Source organism: Lepisosteus oculatus, chromosome 14 (assembly GCF_040954835.1).
Source record: "Lepisosteus oculatus isolate fLepOcu1 chromosome 14, fLepOcu1.hap2, whole genome shotgun sequence".
NCBI lineage: Eukaryota > Metazoa > Chordata > Actinopteri > Semionotiformes > Lepisosteidae > Lepisosteus > Lepisosteus oculatus.
This window is the reverse complement of record NC_090709.1, coordinates 34,182,323-34,196,318: the sequence shown is the minus strand read 5'-3', so window position 1 is coordinate 34,196,318 and position 13,996 is coordinate 34,182,323. Positions and strand designations below refer to the sequence as shown.

Below are 13,996 nucleotides of genomic sequence, written 5' to 3'. Positions count from 1 at the left end.
GGGCATGCCCCGCTCTCCTCCACCTTATCTTATCGCGTGTGACCACCGACAATGGCCACAATGCCGGGGAATGGCACCTGTAAAGTGTTAATTGGGGCACAGGACAGCCCGTCTCGTCTCGGGGTCTGGCTTCAAAGACAATACAGCAAACACAGCGGGGCGGGGGAAGAAGACGACATGACACATGCAGGTACATTCAGCTCCAGCGGGAAAGAGTCATTTGTCGGTCTTTTCAAGTGCTGGGAGCCGAGTAATCCTTCGCTTGTATCGTTTCTCCCCGATGACTAGATCTCACCCTGCGACTCTTGACTGGGCTCACCCACGGCAGCCCAGCAGGTGTGAGCCTAGCCGGCACCCGGATGGGAGATTCCCCCCGGAAAAGCTCAGGTTGCTACTGCTCCTGCAAGAGGTGTGACTGGGACCAGTAGGGAGCGCTCACCCTGCGGTCTGTGTGGCTTTCTTATGCCCCAGCATCCTGATGGCGACACTCTGCTGCACAAACAGGCGCCGTCCTTCGGGGAAGGCGTAAAACTGAGGTCCCGACCCTCCATGGCCATTAAGAAATCTCTCAAAAAGAGACGTCGGGGGTGTCACTCTGGTGTTAGTGTTCCCCTTTACCAATCAGTCGGAGTCTCCTCCTAATCCCCGTCTCATATGTAACAATCAATGACAAGGCCCCCCTGTCCCGCGATATTGTACTTGTCTCCTGGCCGCTTGCTGGCGCCGTGAGATTTAGTACTCGAGCAAGAGACCGGGGGCAGAGCGCGAACGCGGTCCCCCGCCCCCCACAAAGTGTGCGCTCCAGGTTCCCTCTCGGGGCTCTGCAACACAGCGGAAAGGCAGCGAGAAGGAGCCTCTTGCTCTGACGCCGCAAGGCCACAAGAGGGCGGAGGCGCCGCGCGCCCGGCCGACGTGTTGGACTGTTGCGCTTTATGTGCTGAAATAAACACGCGACAGCCCAGAAATGTTTTCAGAGTGCTGTGCACTGGAGGTTTTTGTCTTGTGAAGACTTGCCTTGTGCTCCTCCTTGCAGTTTGTTTGTTCTCCTCCAGTGCGGGACAAGCCAACACAAGGGAGCACATTCGCCAATATCCAGGTACGCAATGCGATTTGGAAAGAAGCTCCTTTCCAAAGAGTTGCACACGAACGATCCTTCAGTCCCGCTCGGGGGGCACAGAGCCCCAGCCACACACAGCTTCAAGTAGCGAGTCAGGCGCCATGGCTTTCGCTTGTGGCCACACCACCCTGAATGTGCCTGATTTCGTCTGATCTCGAAAGCTAAGCGGAGTTGGGCCTGGTTAGTACTTGGATGGGAGACTGTCTGGGATTACCAGGTGCTGCAAGCTTTTGCTCTCTCGGCCAGCAGGGGTCACCGTTGGTGCCTTAGGCTTTGGGAGGAAAACCTGGAGGATGGAAAGGTGATCTATAGCCTCATCTCTAGAGATGTTTTGTTGCTATGGCATGTGTTTGACCCATATAAAAAAAAACCCGTTTGTAAAACGAATATCGAAGCTGCCTCTAAATCTGCAAATGAAGATGAGTCGATAAACCACTTGTTTTTCGTGTAACTATACATATATTCATTTATTACTGATTTCATTCATTGAGCAGGGATACAATAGAGGTACAGCCATTCACTGTTTGACATGTCTGCACTGGTACAGAACCTAGCAATCAGAAAACGGGTGAAACTGTCTTGAGAATTAGCATACAGTACCGAGGCCCCCATGACCAAATAAATTGGCCTTAATAATGCAGACTACAGCAAAACGACTGACTTTGAAAAGGGAATGAATGTCCGGAAGGAGTAGTGTAACCAGCTTGAAATGCTTCTCCGGACCTCTAACTAAAAGAAACTGGGAACCAGCAGTGGCTTTCGAACTGGGATCCTATCGCAGCACGTGGTGTCATAGCTCTTCCGTATCCGATATTGGACCAAGCACATCAGGGGAGAGCGCGAACGCAGTCCCCCACTACCAGAAATAATGCAGTCGAGATTGCCACATTTGGGGAATTCGCAGGGGTCAGCACAGCCGGAGTGCAATGGCCGAGCCTCGCCCTGGGTGAATCGATTTTTTAAGAACTTTATTTTCTTTTCACAAAAAAATACAGGACATCACAAATTAGAAAGCTTTACATTAATATACATACTTAAAACAGTATATATGATCACATCTCATTACATTTTGACACGGTACCAGTTACATAGCAACAATTTTTTTTTCTGGTGTAAATCACATTCTTTACTTAAACATGATAATGTTTTTCACAGTTTCTTGAGATATTGACCTATGCTCTCTATTTCCCACAGATTTTCTGCTTCCTCCCTCCTCCCTCTCCACAGATCTCTGAGGTAATAGTTCTCTTGGGTGATGAACAGGGCCAGGCTACCTGCTGCCTTGACTGGGACCTCGATGCCTTTGAACAGCCCCATGTTCCTCACTCTCCACAGGGCGTCTTTCCCACTGTTCACCACGGCCCAGATCCTGTCAAACACGTCAGGAGGAAGTTTGACAGGAGAGATGCCGTTGTAGTGGCAATGCTTGTTAATAAGACAGAATTAAGCGGTGGTATGCTGTCCTAAATGAGGCCCCATCTCACCTTCCATCTCTGTGGTGCAGCCACAGAGAAAGTATTCATGCAGGCTGATTTAAGATGTTTTCTTTTGATAAGGGACAGCTCCCAGATGGGGATGCACTTAGCTAAGCCTGGCTATCATGATCAATGGTCATCCATTGGCGCCTATCTGTCTAGGGAGTGCCAAATGGACATCTGGACTGCATTCCTAAGTGTCAAGAGTAAGTGACTCATATCTCACGCAGGGCGTGGTAATACCACGTGGGTCTCCAATGCCCGCCAAACTCTCAACCAATCAGCACACACCTGTGTCTTGGTCAAAAAGTGAGCGCAAGCTCAGATCGGGGCTCTCCTTGGCCATTGTCGCACATCCTCAGAGACAATCATGTGACAACTGCTGTTGTCTGCAAAGGGACTTGGACTTTGTTATAAGCGCAAGGCCGAGGATCCCGTACGTACTCAGAATTCAGAAAGCTTTTAAGCGCAGGAGGCGCCCTATCCCCGCTCGCTCGCTCATTCCCCTGTTCACACGTGCAGTGCGGCTTGTCCGTCTGTTTATTTGTCAGCTTTGGCGAGACACGGGTGCTTGTGTATTAGCGTGAGCGTTTTTTATTCTGATCAGGAACAGTTTTACAAGTCCGCAAAGGATCGAAGAAAGGTTTATCGCCAGCTGAAAAGAGACACAGCGCTTCGGCTGTGGAGACTTGTTCGGCTGGCGTTCGGAGAGTCGCGTTTTTCAGAATTGTATTGAGATCGTTTTCCACAGAACTCAGATGTCAAAGCACAGCAGCAGCTCTCCACAGCGATCCTCTATAGCGCCCTTTCTCCCGCAGCTCCGTCCTCATTGGAAGGAAGCAAGAGTGAAAGGCTGAAGTGAAATAGAGCGGGGACGAAGGCAGTGAAGAGAGAGAACGTGGGAAGAAGAGAAAAACGCAAGGGAAAAAAAGCAGCGTCGTAAAAGAGGTGACGGAGCTGTCCTCTCAATAAGAAGGGTGCCAGCGAGCCTTGCTCTCGCTTACGGCCACACCCCCTTGAGCACGCCTGATTTCATCTGATCTCGGAAGCTAAACAGGGATGGGCCTGGTTAGTACTTGGATGGGAGACCGCCTGGGAATACCAGGTGCTGTAAGCTTTTAAGCGCAGGAGGCGCCCTATCCCCGCTCGCTCGCTCATTCCCCTGTTCACACGTGCAGTGCGGCTTGTCCGTCTGTTTATTTGTCAGCGTTGGCGAGACGCGGGTGCTTGTGTATTAGCGTGAGCGTTTTTTATTCTGATCATGAACAGTTTAACAAGTCCGCAAAGGATCGAGGAAAGGTTTATCGCCAGCAGAAAAGAGACACAGCGCTTCGGCTGTGGAGACTTGTTCGGCTGGCGTTCGGAGAGTCGCGTTTTTCAGAATTGTATTGAGATCGTTTTCCACAGAGCTCAGATGTCAAAGCACAGCAGCAGCTCCCCACAGCGATCCTCTATAGCGCCCTTTCTCCCGCAGCTCCGTCCTCATTGGAAGGAAGCAAGAGTGAAAGGCTGAAGTGAAATAGAGCGGGGACGAAGGCAGTGAAGAGAGAGAACGTGGGAAGAAGAGAAAAACGCAAGGGAAAAAAAGCAGCGTCGTAAAAGAGGTGACGGAGCTGTCCTCTCAATAAGAAGGGTGCCAGCGAGCCTTGCTCTTGCTTACGGCCACACCCCCTTGAGCACGCCTGATCTCGTCTGATCTCGGAAGCTAAACAGGGATGGGCCTGGTTAGTACTTGGATGGGAGACCGCCTGGGAATACCAGGTGCTGTAAGCTTTTAAGCGCAGGAGGCGCCCTATCCCCGCTCGCTCGCTCATTCCCCTGTTCACACGTGCAGTGCGGCTTGTCCGTCTGTTTATTTGTCAGCTTTAGCGAGACACGGGTGCTTGTGTATTAGCGTGAGCGTTTTTTATTCTGATCAGGAACAGTTTAACAAGTCCGCAAAGGATCGAGGAAAGGTTTATCGCCAGCTGAAAAGAGACACAGCGCTTCGGCTGTGGAGACTTGTTCGGCTGGCGTTCGGAGAGTCGCGTTTTTCAGAATTGTATTGAGATCGTTTTCATCAGAGCTCAGATGTCAAAGCACAGCAGCAGCTCTCCACAGCGATCCTCTATAGCGCCCTTTCTCCCGCAGCTCCGTCCTCATTGGAAGGAAGCAAGAGTGAAAGGCTGAAGTGAAATAGAGCGGGGATGAAGGCAGTGAAGAGAGAGAACGTGGGAAGAAGAGAAAAACGCAAGGGAAAAAAAGCAGCGTCGTAAAAGAGGTGACGGAGCTGTCCTCTCAATAAGAAGGGTGCCAGCGAGCCTTGCTCTCGCTTACGGCCACACCCCCTTGAGCACGCCTGATCTCGTCTGATCTCGAAAGCTAAACAGGGATGGTTCTGGTTAGTACTTGGATGGGAGACCGCCTGGGAATACCAGGTGCTGTAAGCTTTTAAGCGCAGGAGGCGCCCTATCCCTGCTCGCTCGCTCATTCCCCTGTTCACACGTGCAGTGCAGCTTGTCCGTCTGTTTATTTGTCAGCTTTGGCGAGACACGGGTGCTTGTGTATTAGCGTGAGCGTTTTTTATTCTGATCAGGAACAGTTTTACAAGTCCGCAAAGGATCGAGGAAAGGTTTATCGCCAGCTGAAAAGAGACACAGCGCTTCGGCTGTGGAGACTTGTTCGGCTGGCGTTCGGAGAGTCGCGTTTTTCAGAATTGTATTGAGATCGTTTTCCACAGAGCTCAGATGTCAAAGCACAGCAGCAGCTCTCCACAGCGATCCTCTATAGCGCCCTTTCTCCCGCAGCTCCGTCCTCATTGGAAGGAAGCAAGAGTGAAAGGCTGAAGTGAAATAGAGCGGGGACGAAGGCAGTGAAGAGAGAGAACGTGGGAAGAAGAGAAAAACGCAAGGGAAAAAAAGCAGCGTCGTAAAAGAGGTGACGGAGCTGTCCTCTCAATAAGAAGGGTGCCAGCGAGCCTTGCTCTCGCTTACGGCCACAACCCCTTGAGCACGCCTGATCTCGTCTGATCTCGGAAGCTAAAAAGGGATGGGCCTGGTTAGTACTTGGATGGGAGACCGCCTGGGAATACCAGGTGCTGTAAGCTTTTAAGCGCAGGAGGCGCCCTATCCCCGCTCGCTGGCTCATTCCCCTGTTCACACGTGCAGTGCGGCTTGTCCGTCTGTTTATTTGTCAGCTTTGGCGAGACACGGGTGCTTGTGTATTAGCGTGAGCGTTTTTTATTCTGATCAGGAACAGTTTAACAAGTCCGCAAAGGATCGAGGAAAGGTTTATCGCCAGCTGAAAAGAGACACAGCGCTTCGGCTGTGGAGACTTGTTCGGCTGGCGTTCGGAGAGTCGCGTTTTTCAGAATTGTATTGAGATCGTTTTCAACAGAGCTCAGATGTCAAAGCACAGCAGCAGCTCTCCACAGCGATCCTCTATAGCGCCCTTTCTCCCGCAGCTCCGTCCTCATTGGAAGGAAGCAAGAGTGAAAGGCTGAAGTGAAATAGAGCGGGGACGAAGGCAGTGAAGAGAGAGAACGTGGGAAGAAGAGAAAAACGCAAGGGAAAAAAAGCAGCGTCGTAAAAGAGGTGACGGAGCTGTCCTCTCAATAAGAAGGGTGCCAGCGAGCCTTGCTCTCGCTTATGGCCACACCCCCTTGAGCACGCCTGATCTCGTCTGATCTCGGAAGCTAAACAGGGATGGGCCTGGTTAGTACTTGGATGGGAGACCGCCTGGGAATACCAGGTGCTGTAAGCTTTTAAGCGCAGGAGGCGCCCTATCCCCGCTCGCTCGCTCATTCCCTTGTTCACACGTGCAGTGCGGCTTGTCCGTCTGTTTATTTGTCAGCTTTGGCGAGACACGGGTGCTTGTGTATTAGCGTGAGCGTTTTTTATTCTGATCAGGAACAGTTTTACAAGTCCGCAAAGGATCGAGGAAAGGTTTATCGCTAGCTGAAAAGAGACACAGCGCTTCGGCTGTGGAGACTTGTTCGGCTGGCGTTCGGAGAGTCGCGTTTTTCAGAATTGTATTGAGATCGTTTTCCACAGAGCTCAGATGTCAAAGCACAGCAGCAGCTCTCCACAGCGATCCTCTATAGCGCCCTTTCTCCCGCAGCTCAGTCCTCATTGGAAGGAAGCAAGAGTGAAAGGCTGAAGTGAAATAGAGCGGGGACGAAGGCAGTGAAGAGAGAGAACGTGGGAAGAAGAGAAAAACGCAAGGGAAAAAAAGCAGCGTCGTAAAAGAGGTGACGGAGCTGTCCTCTCAATAAGAAGGGTGCCAGCGAGCCTTGCTCTCGCTTACGGCCACATCCCCTTGAGCACGCCTGATCTCGTCTGATCTCGGAAGCTAAACAGGGATGGGCCTGGTTAGTACTTGGATGGGAGACCGCCTGGGAATACCAGGTGCTGTAAGCTTTTAAGCGCAGGAGGTGCCCTATCCCCGCTCGCTCGCTCATTCCCCTGTTCACACGTGCAGTGCGGCTTGTCCGTCTGTTTATTTGTCAGCTTTGGCGAGACACGGGTGCTTGTGTATTAGCGTGAGCTTTTTTTATTCTGATCAGGAACAGTTTTACAAGTCCGCAAAGGATCGAGGAAAGGTTTATCGCCAGCTGAAAAGAGACACAGCGCTTCGGCTGTGGAGACTTGTTCGGCTGGCGTTCGGAGAGTCGCGTTTTTCAGAATTGTATTGAGATCGTTTTCCACAGAGCTCAGATGTCAAAGCACAGCAGCAGCTCTCCACAGCGATCCTCTATAGCGCCCTTTCTCCCGCAGCTCCGTCCTCATTGGAAGGAAGCAAGAGTGAAAGGCTGAAGTGAAATAGAGCGGGGACGAAGGCAGTGAAGAGAGAGAACGTGGGAAGAAGAGAAAAACGCAAGGGAAATAGAGCAGCGTCGTAAAAGAGGTGACGGAGCTGTCCTCTCAATAAGAAGGGTGCCAGCGAGCCTTGCTCTCGCTTATGGCCACACCCCCTTGAGCAAGCCTGATCTCGTCTGATCTCGGAAGCTAAACAGGGATGGGCCTGGTTAGTACTTGGATGGGAGGCCGCCTGGGAGTACCAGGTGCTGTAAGCTTTTAAGCGCAGGAGGCGCCCTATCCCCGCTCGCTCGCTCATTCCCCTGTTCACACGTGCAGTGCGGCTTGTCCGTCTGTTTATTTGTCAGCTTTGGCGAGACACGGGTGCTTGTGTATTAGCGTGAGCGTTTTTTATTCTGATCAGGAACAGTTTTACAAGTCCGCAAAGGATCGAGGAAAGGTTTATCGCTAGCTGAAAAGAGACACAGCGCTTCGGCTGTGGAGACTTGTTCGGCTGGCGTTCGGAGAGTCGCGTTTTTCAGAATTGTATTGAGATCGTTTTCCACAGAGCTCAGATGTCAAAGCACAGCAGCAGCTCTCCACAGCGATCCTCTATAGCGCCCTTTCTCCCGCAGCTCAGTCCTCATTGGAAGGAAGCAAGAGTGAAAGGCTGAAGTGAAATAGAGCGGGGACGAAGGCAGTGAAGAGAGAGAACGTGGGAAGAAGAGAAAAACGCAAGGGAAAAAAAGCAGCGTCGTAAAAGAGGTGACGGAGCTGTCCTCTCAATAAGAAGGGTGCCAGCGAGCCTTGCTCTTGCTTACGGCCACACCCCCTTGAGCACGCCTGATCTCGTCTGATCTCGGAAGCTAAACAGGGATGGGCCTGGTTAGTACTTGGATGGGAGACCGCCTGGGAATACCAGGTGCTGTAAGCGTTTAAGCGCAGGAGGCGCCCTATCCCCGCTCGCTCGCTCATTCCCCTGTTCACACGTGCAGTGCGGCTTGTCTGTCTGTTTATTTGTCAGCTTTGGCGAGACACGGGTGCTTGTGTATTAGCGTGAGCGTTTTTTATTCTGATCAGGAACAGTTTTACAAGTCCGCAAAGGATCGAGGAAAGGTTTATCGCCAGCTGAAAAGAGACACAGCGCTTCGGCTGTGGAGAGTTGTTCGGCTGGCGTTCGGAGAGTCGCGTTTTTCAGAATTGTATTGAGATCGTTTTCCACAGAGCTCAGATGTCAAAGCACAGCAGCAGCTCTCCACAGCGATCCTCTATAGCGCCCTTTCTCCCGCAGCTCCGTCCTCATTGGAAGGAAGCAAGAGTGAAAGGCTGAAGTGAAATAGAGCGGGGACGAAGGCAGTGAAGAGAGAGAACGTGGGAAGAAGAGAAAAACGCAAGGGAAAAAAAGCAGCGTCGTAAAAGAGGTGACGGAGCTGTCCTCTCAATAAGAAGGGTGCCAGCGAGCCTTGCTCTCGCTTACGGCCACACCCCCTTGAGCACGCCTGATCTCGTCTGATCTCGGAAGCTAAACAGGGATGGGCCTGGTTAGTACTTGGATGGGAGACCGCCTGGGAATACCAGGTGCTGTAAGCTTTTAAGCGCAGGAGGCGCCCTATCCCCGCTCGCTCGCTCATTCCCCTGTTCACACGTGCAGTGCGGCTTGTCCGTCTGTTTATTTGTCAGCTTTGGCGAGACACGGGTGCTTGTGTATTAGCGTGAGCGTTTTTTATTCTGATCAGGAACAGTTTTACAAGTCCGCAAAGGATCGAGGAAAGGTTTATCGCCAGCTGAAAAGAGACACAGCGCTTCGGCTGTGGAGAGTTGTTCGGCTGGCGTTCGGAGAGTCGCGTTTTTCAGAATTGTATTGAGATCGTTTTCCACAGAGCTCAGATGTCAAAGCACAGCAGCAGCTCTCCACAGCGATCCTCTATAGCGCCCTTTCTCCCGCAGCTCCGTCCTCATTGGAAGGAAGCAAGAGTGAAAGGCTGAAGTGAAATAGAGCGGGGACGAAGGCAGTGAAGAGAGAGAACGTGGGAAGAAGAGAAAAACGCAAGGGAAAAAAGCAGCGTCGTAAAAGAGGTGACGGAGCTGTCCTCTCAATAAGAAGGGTGCCAGCGAGCCTTGCTCTCGCTTACGGCCACACCCCCTTGAGCACGCCTGATTTCATCTGATTTCGTAAGCTAAACAGGGATGGGCCTGGTTAGTACTTGGATGGGAGACCGCCTGGGAATACCAGGTGCTGTAAGCTTTTAAGCGCAGGAGGCGCCCTATCCCCGCTCGCTCGCTCATTCCCCTGTTCACACGTGCAGTGCGGCTTGTCCGTCTGTTTATTTGTCAGCTTTGGCGAGACACGGGTGCTTGTGTATTAGCGTGAGCGTTTTTTATTCTGATCAGGAACAGTTTTACAAGTCCGCAAAGGATCGAGGAAAGGTTTATCGCCAGCTGAAAAGAGACACAGCGCTTCGGCTGTGGAGACTTGTTCGGCTGGCGTTCGGAGAGTCGTGTTTTTCAGAATTGTATTGAGATCGTTTTCCACAGAGCTCAGATGTCAAAGCACAGCAGCAGCTCTCCACAGCGATCCTCTATAGCGCCCTTTCTCCCGCAGCTCCGTCCTCATTGGAAGGAAGCAAGAGTGAAAGGCTGAAGTGAAATAGAGCGGGGACGAAGGCAGTGAAGAGAGAGAACGTGGGAAGAAGAGAAAAACGCAAGGGAAAAAAAGCAGCGTCGTAAAAGAGGTGACGGAGCTGTCCTCTCAATAAGAAGGGTGCCAGCGAGCCTTGCTCTTGCTTACGGCCACACCCCCTTGAGCACGCCTGATCTCGTCTGATCTCGGAAGCTAAACAGGGATGGGCCTGCTTAGTACTTGGATGGGAGACCGCCTGGGAATACCAGGTGCTGTAAGCTTTTAAGCGCAGGAGGCGCCCTATCCCCGCTCGCTCGCTCATTCCCCTGTTCACACGTGCAGTGCGGCTTGTCCGTCTGTTTATTTGTCAGCTTTGGCGAGACACGGGTGCTTGTGTATTAGCGTGAGCGTTTTTTATTCTGATCAGGAACAGTTTTACAAGTCCGCAAAGGATCGAAGAAAGGTTTATCGCCAGCTGAAAAGAGACACAGCGCTTCGGCTGTGGAGACTTGTTCGGCTGGCGTTCGGAGAGTCGCGTTTTTCAGAATTGTATTGAGATCGTTTTCCACAGAGCTCAGATGTCAAAGCACAGCAGCAGCTCTCCACAGCGATCCTCTATAGCGCCCTTTCTCCCGCAGCTCCGTTATCATTGGAAGGAAGCAAGAGTGAAAGGCTGAAGTGAAATAGAGCGGGGACGAAGGCAGTGAAGAGAGAGAACGTGGGAAGAAGAGAAAAACGCAAGGGAAAAAAAGCAGCGTCGTAAAAGAGGTGACGGAGCTGTCCTCTCAATAAGAAGGGTGCCAGCGAGCCTTGCTCTCGCTTACGGCCACACCCCCTTGAGCATGCCTGATCTCGTCTGATCTCTGAAGCTAAACAGGGATGGGCCTGGTTAGTACTTGGATGGGAGACCGCCTGGGAATACCAGGTGCAGTAAGCCTTTAAGCGCAGGAGGCGCCCTATCCCTGCTTGCTCGCTCATTCCCCTGTTCACACGTGCAGTGCGGCTTGTCCGTCTGTTTATTTGTCAGCTTTGGCGAGACGCGGGTGCTTGTGTATTAGCGTGAGCGTTTTTTATTCTGATCAGGAACAGTTTTACAAGTCCGCAAAAGATCGAAGAAAGGTTTATCGCCAGCTGAAAAGAGACACAGCGCTTCGGCTGTGGAGACTTGTTCGGCTGGCGTTCGGAGAGTCGCGTTTTTCAGAATTGTATTGAGATCGTTTTCCACAGAGCTCAGATGTCAAAGCACAGCAGCAGCTCTCCACAGCGATCCTCTATAGCCCCCTTTCTCCCGCAGCTCCGTCCTCATTGGAAGGAAGCAAGAGTGAAAGGCTGAAGTGAAATAGAGCGGGGACGAAGGCAGTGAAGAGAGAGAACGTGGGAAGAAGAGAAAAACGCAAGGGAAAAAAAGCAGCGTCGTAAGAGGTGACGGAGCTGTCCTCTCAATAAGAAGGGTGCCAGCGAGCCTTGCTCTCGCTTACGCCCACACCCCCTTGAGCACGCCTGATCTTGTCTGATCTCGGAAGCTAAACAGGGATGGGCCTGGTTAGTACTTGGATGGGAGACCGCCTGGGAATACCAGGTGCTGTAAGCTTTTAAGCGCAGGAGGCGCCCTATCCCCGCTCGCTCGCTCATTCCCCTGTTCACACGTGCAGTGCGGCTTGTCCGTCTGTTTATTTGTCAGCTTTGGCGAGACACGGGTGTTTGTGTATTAGCGTGAGCGTTTTTTATTCTGATCATGAACAGTTTAACAAGTCCGCAAAGGATCGAGGAAAGGTTTATCGCCAGCTGAAAAGAGACACAGCGCTTCGGCTGTGGAGACTTGTTCGGCTGGCGTTCGGAGAGTCGCGTTTTTCAGAACTGTATTGAGATCGTTTTCCACAGAGCTCAGATGTCAAAGCACAGCAGCAGCTCTCCACAGTGTAGCGGCGAGGCTTAATAATAAGGCAGAATTAAGTGTTTCTGAGCTTCCCAAATGAGGCCTCATTTCTCTGTTCATCTCTGTGGTGCAGCCACAGAGAAACCATTCATGCAAGGTGATTTAAGGTCCAAGGACAGCTCCCAAAGGGGGATGCACTTAGCTAAGCCTGGCTATCATGATCAATGGTCACCCATTGGCGCCTATCTGTCTAGGGAGTGCGAGTTGGACATCTGATTGCATTCCTAAGTGTCAGGACTAAGTGACTCATATCTCACCTTGATCAACCAATCAGGGACCGGTAGGGCCGAGTAACCCACGTGGGACTCTGATGCCCATGGTACTTTCAGCCAATCAATGAGCTGAAGTTCCTCCAGGTAAAAACAGGCAACACAGAGAGCCTGAGAGATTCAACGAGATTCAGATTCAGATTCAGATTCAACAAGATTCAGACAAGATTCTAAAGGGAATTCAAAGGAGAATTCCAGGGCAGGACGGCCCAGGAGCAGAAGGCTCCCAAGGGCAGGACATTCTCGCAGCGCGCCTCCTGACCATCCTGAGACTCAGCCCGGACAACCACGGAACGGCCAGTGTGTCCGAGTGCCAGAACTTTCCTTTGTTCTAAGAGTCTAGAGTGGAGGTTGCCAGAGAGTAACCAGCAGCAGGCCTCGTGAACAGGTCGGAACTGTGGACAGCTGAATTGCTATTCAGAACTAGCTCTTCATCAGGAACGAACCGATCCTCTTCCTGACTTGCTGGGACCCACAGTCATCTTTTCTCCTGTGCACAAACTTTGCTAGTTAAAGCCAACACTAACTAGCCGGTCAGTGAGCATCAGCAGCGCACCGTCGCAAGCCGCACAGCACAGCCTGGCACCGAGCCAGAGAGCGCGGATTGGACAGCAACAGCCTGCAACTGTTTCTTTGTGCCCGCAGGAGATCTGAATCCCCAAAGATTGGATGAGTATTCAACTTCAATGCATTACAGCTCGAGAATTCAATTGTTATCCAAACCAGTTGATATCAATTTAATTCCTAAGAGTTATGTACTTGTTTGAGTATCTAATGTAGAAGTTGTAACCAAGTTCACTTTACGAAACGGTCTTAATGAATGATATACTGAACGTATGTCCTCTTGATGTGTAACACTTTGTAACTGATTGAATATATATCTTTTGTATTCTGATAACCCTCTCGATAAGATCTGTTAGGTTTATATGCATATTCTATGTATTAATAAATGTATCCTCGTGTATTAGTACCTGTGTGTGCGCGTTGTTTGAGTTATATCGCATGGTTGGATTCTAAAGCCATCAAAAGAATCAACTTTGTGATTTACTGCTACAATTAATAATTGTCTCAGTAAATGCCCAAACCCTACAGAACTGGTGCCTTCAGAGAGCCACTATGATTACATATTTGGCGTCCCTGAACCGGTTTTCTCTACATTTATTTGGCGTCCCTGGGTGGGCATGGCAAGACTGAAATGAGTCAACCAAGCGGAATAATTCAATATAAAACGCCGCGGGTTTCATACACGACAGTACATTGTGCTGAAAGCCGAAAGAAAAAGTTCCCCTTGCTCTTTAAGTAGTGCTTGATTGTTTTGTGATCTTTTGCGATCTACCGGGTTGATTGCATACTTGATCTTGTGGTTTTCTGTGGTAAAACTGTGATTTCGTACTTAAAAGTAATACTCTTTAAGTTTAACGATGGTTGCTAAAAGGTCTGAATTCGAGTCGCTATTAAGCACTCTCTCTAGCAGCGACAGGTCTGACCACGATCTCTTCCATATCTCCGTCAGCGGAGAAGCTAGGAGAAGAAATCTCCATTCTCTGAGAGAGCTAGCGAAGGACATAGAGAGATTTGACCCCGCAGTGTCAGAGAATAATATCGAGAGTTATATTCAAGACCTCAGGTATAACCTGCAGTACCTGCCAAACGCCACAGAACAGGAGAAAGTGTTTCTGGTTAGGAAAACTACCAGCAGAGCTGTACATGAGTGGATGGCTAGGCAGATGAAAGAAGTCTGTAATGACTTTGAACAGCTTTGTCAAGCACTTATCGAAGAATACAGTGCGTTTATTGACCCGAC

The 13,996-nt window shown here is 50.8% G+C and overlaps 1 protein-coding gene, 8 non-coding genes and 7 pseudogenes across 9 annotated transcripts in view; 14 read left to right on the top strand and 2 right to left on the bottom strand.

Annotated features, from left to right (window-relative positions):
• The window catches only part of LOC138242559 (interferon-induced very large GTPase 1-like), a 173,569-nt gene that overhangs the window by 31,453 nt on the left and 128,120 nt on the right, over positions 1–13,996 (bottom strand). The window lies entirely within an intron of this gene.
• LOC138218679 (5S ribosomal RNA) lies at positions 1,228–1,346 on the top strand (annotated as a pseudogene).
• On the bottom strand, positions 1,946–2,110 carry LOC138243632 (U1 spliceosomal RNA). Its single transcript, XR_011192286.1, has one exon. It is a non-coding gene; the product is annotated as a U1 spliceosomal RNA (small nuclear RNA).
• Positions 3,591–3,709, top strand: LOC138245358 (5S ribosomal RNA). The gene has a single exon (XR_011193968.1). It is a non-coding gene; the product is annotated as a 5S ribosomal RNA (ribosomal RNA).
• Positions 4,247–4,365, top strand: LOC138244711 (5S ribosomal RNA). The gene has a single exon (XR_011193326.1). It is a non-coding gene; the product is annotated as a 5S ribosomal RNA (ribosomal RNA).
• On the top strand, positions 4,903–5,021 carry LOC138218415 (5S ribosomal RNA; annotated as a pseudogene).
• Positions 5,559–5,677, top strand: LOC138218373 (5S ribosomal RNA; annotated as a pseudogene).
• Positions 6,215–6,333, top strand: LOC138245337 (5S ribosomal RNA). Its single transcript, XR_011193947.1, has one exon. It is a non-coding gene; the product is annotated as a 5S ribosomal RNA (ribosomal RNA).
• Positions 6,871–6,989, top strand: LOC138216292 (5S ribosomal RNA). The gene has a single exon (XR_011180003.1). It is a non-coding gene; the product is annotated as a 5S ribosomal RNA (ribosomal RNA).
• On the top strand, positions 7,527–7,645 carry LOC138218386 (5S ribosomal RNA; annotated as a pseudogene).
• Positions 8,183–8,301, top strand: LOC138245036 (5S ribosomal RNA). Its single transcript, XR_011193652.1, has one exon. It is a non-coding gene; the product is annotated as a 5S ribosomal RNA (ribosomal RNA).
• Positions 8,839–8,957, top strand: LOC138244710 (5S ribosomal RNA). The gene has a single exon (XR_011193325.1). It is a non-coding gene; the product is annotated as a 5S ribosomal RNA (ribosomal RNA).
• LOC138218393 (5S ribosomal RNA) lies at positions 9,494–9,612 on the top strand (annotated as a pseudogene).
• Positions 10,150–10,268, top strand: LOC138216782 (5S ribosomal RNA). The gene has a single exon (XR_011180494.1). It is a non-coding gene; the product is annotated as a 5S ribosomal RNA (ribosomal RNA).
• LOC138217842 (5S ribosomal RNA) lies at positions 10,806–10,924 on the top strand (annotated as a pseudogene).
• Positions 11,460–11,578, top strand: LOC138218235 (5S ribosomal RNA; annotated as a pseudogene).